The following is a 3,013-nucleotide window of genomic DNA, read 5'->3' as shown; positions in this document are numbered from 1 at the left end:
ACATTGACCTCTGTAAATACGTGTGACTTAAATAAGTAATGAATTGGAGAACCAAGATAGGGAGCTATTTTCCAGGCACTTATCTCCTGGCATGGTTACCCTGATACGGGACCAAAGCTAATGAGATCTGCTTAGCGGGCGCTAGGATGTTGAAAAACCAAGCAGCGCAGTGGTCAGTGATTTTATGGATGGACAAAGGGACGGGGTATAGGAAAATGTGGGTGGAAAAAAATATAGAGAGATGTAAATTTCCCCTCAAATTATATCTTTACATTTATTTTTGCAATTGCAGTGTATATTTGGAATCTGAAATACTGAGTTTCTTTTGAATAAATATCCAAATTTCCTTTTTACTGCTGCATCCATAGCTGATCTCATTAAAGCTGTGTAAGAAGAAAATCACCACATGACTAGTAATCTCAGTTGAATCAGTTATTTTGTTCCAATCAAAACATACTTTTTATCATGATACAAAAAACACCCCAAGACGTCTGTAACTAATACAAAGCTGGAAATAACAGCTCCTAATTAATTGTTGGCACCACCTCCCCTCCCCGCCAATGCACACATAGCACACACCCAGGTCCTATGCTCACTTTTAAACTAAAACAGGTCGATACATTCATCTTCTGTGATTTTATTCAGCTCTAGATCGCCGGGTTATTTGGAAGCTACTAGCTTGAGGAATTAAGATTCTCATCAAATAGACAGACTAATGAAGATTTCTTTCCAAGATCAAAGCACATCTTTGTTTCCAGGAGGTTGCTTTTTTTTTTTAAATGGTGGTATTTATTTTTGTACACATTGTCCTTTTGGTTTGTTATCTAAGATGTCATGAAAATAGTGCTGTCAAAACTTCGGCACTGAGTCGAACCCTTTTGGCCTCACGTTTTTCTGGAAGTCTGTTCTGAAGGACCAGGTGCAATTTCCTGGGCTCAGCTGATCTGGCTGGGATGAGCTTCACCACCCACCCACCTGGTCCCTGGGCCATCCGCCAGGCCCACCTCTTCTGTTATCAAGGGCTCTTTGGCCAGAGGGGATGTTTTGGTTTCATCTTCACATATGTTGGTCTCTGGAATGTTTGGCAGGAGGGAAAAAAATTAAAAAGGTCAGTTTCACTTGAGGCCAGTGATCTCAGCGGTCATTTCCCACAAATGACCTGGCCATGACTCAGCTTTCACTTTTCTTATGACTGCTGCTTTTGATAGCATCCACATTCCACATTAGGTAATAGTGAGTTTCAGTGAATCTTGACATCAGTAAGCTATCTACTCAACCTCCAACCTCTCCACTCTCTGCCTCTTGCCTTCTCCCTTCAGAGGGTACAAACTGGCAAGTAGACCCAATGACACCTGTGTTCCCTCGTCCCAGTTTTGATCTACATGGTGTTTTTAGGGGGGAGAATATGAGCCAACATTAAAAAATGGGAAGATTTTATTTACACACCTAGATTCCCATCTTCTGAAAATGATGGAAATCTAGCAAGATGAGAGCCACATCCTCCGATGCCAAAATTGGCCAGAGATGAGTATCCACTGCCTTTTTTAGGGGAACTGCTCTCTTCATTTTTCCACAGTCTCCAGCATTCCCTACAGTTGCACTCTGCTGAGGCCACGTGCTTCCTGCCAATCAGTATGGTGCTTTCTTGATCCCAGCCTGCATTTCTCTCTATGTGATTTCTTGGCCCGTGTAGATATTTGGATTTGCAACCTCTACTCCACATAGTATTTTATGTATAACATCTTAGCTTTGGGAGTTTTGGTAGGTAATCCAATTGAATGGCTAATAGAGTATTATTAATAGCATTGATTTCCCTTAGTCCCTGTCACTGCCACATGGGATTCCTCTCCATCTACTCCCAAGAACAAGTTGGTATTGCTTCTCACCCAACAGAGGTTCCTGTTTACAGAAGTCATTCTCTCAAAGTCAGGCAGGTGACACTTACATGGGACTTCCTGCTTTACAATGCACTTTTCACGCGTATGACCTCACTTAAATCTCAGGACAACTCTGAAGGGGAGATTTTATCATCTCTACCTTACAGATGGAAAATTTACGTGGGGTAAGAGCCTGCCCAAGACCACACGTTTGGTCAGTGATGGACCCCAAGGCAGTCCAGGGTTCCAGCCTTGCAATCTCCCACCTTCACAGGAAGATACTGCTGCCTTGGTAAGTTCTGAGCTTTACAGTTTGAAATCTTTAATTATTGTCAAAGGAGCACTAGAGTTTTCCAGCTGGATGTCTTTACAGCTGGAAAAGACAAAGACAGTGAATTTTAAAACAAGGCAAAGAGAGACTTCCCTGGTGGCGCAGTGGTTAAGAATCCACCTGCCAATGCAGGGGACACGGGTTTGAGCCCTGGTCCAGGAAGATCCCACATGCCATGGAGCAACTAAGCCCGTGTACCACAACTACTGAGCCCGCGTGCCACAACTACTGAAGCTTGTGCACATATAGCCCGTGCTCCGCAACAAGAGAAGCCACCACAATGAGAAGCCTGCACACTGCAATGAAGAGTAGCTCCTGCTCCCCACAACTAGAGAAAGCCTGCGTGCAGCAACGAAGACCCAACCCAGCCAAAAATAAATAAATAAATAAATAAATAAATAAATAAATAAACAAACAAGGCAAAGAGAAAAAGGACTATTGTGAGTGGTTTCTGGGTTTGGAAACTCTTATGATTTTTCAAAGGACTGATTGAATTTTAATATTACCTCTATGACACTCATCCCACTGTCTCCAGTATGTGATCCTGTGTATTTTGACTGGCAAATCATTATCTGATGGTGTGAGATGGTTACCTTCCAGTTTTCAGGTTTGGAATGAGCAATAGAAGCTGCCGTCTACATGTCTTTTTCTGGATTGCTCTACTTGGTTGCTAACAGGTAGTGAAAATAAACTGATTTCATTGTTATTGGCTCTCTTGAGCCAGCTTAAAGCAGAAGAACTAGTTGTTGTTGTGCGGAATCCCTGTTTGTGTTTATTCGAGACCTGTTTGGTCATCCAGATCCTT

This window comes from Balaenoptera acutorostrata, chromosome 3 (genome assembly GCF_949987535.1).
Source record: "Balaenoptera acutorostrata chromosome 3, mBalAcu1.1, whole genome shotgun sequence".
Taxonomy (NCBI): domain Eukaryota; kingdom Metazoa; phylum Chordata; class Mammalia; order Artiodactyla; family Balaenopteridae; genus Balaenoptera; species Balaenoptera acutorostrata.
The sequence above is the reverse complement of the archived record's forward strand: the minus strand, read 5'-3'. Positions refer to the sequence as shown.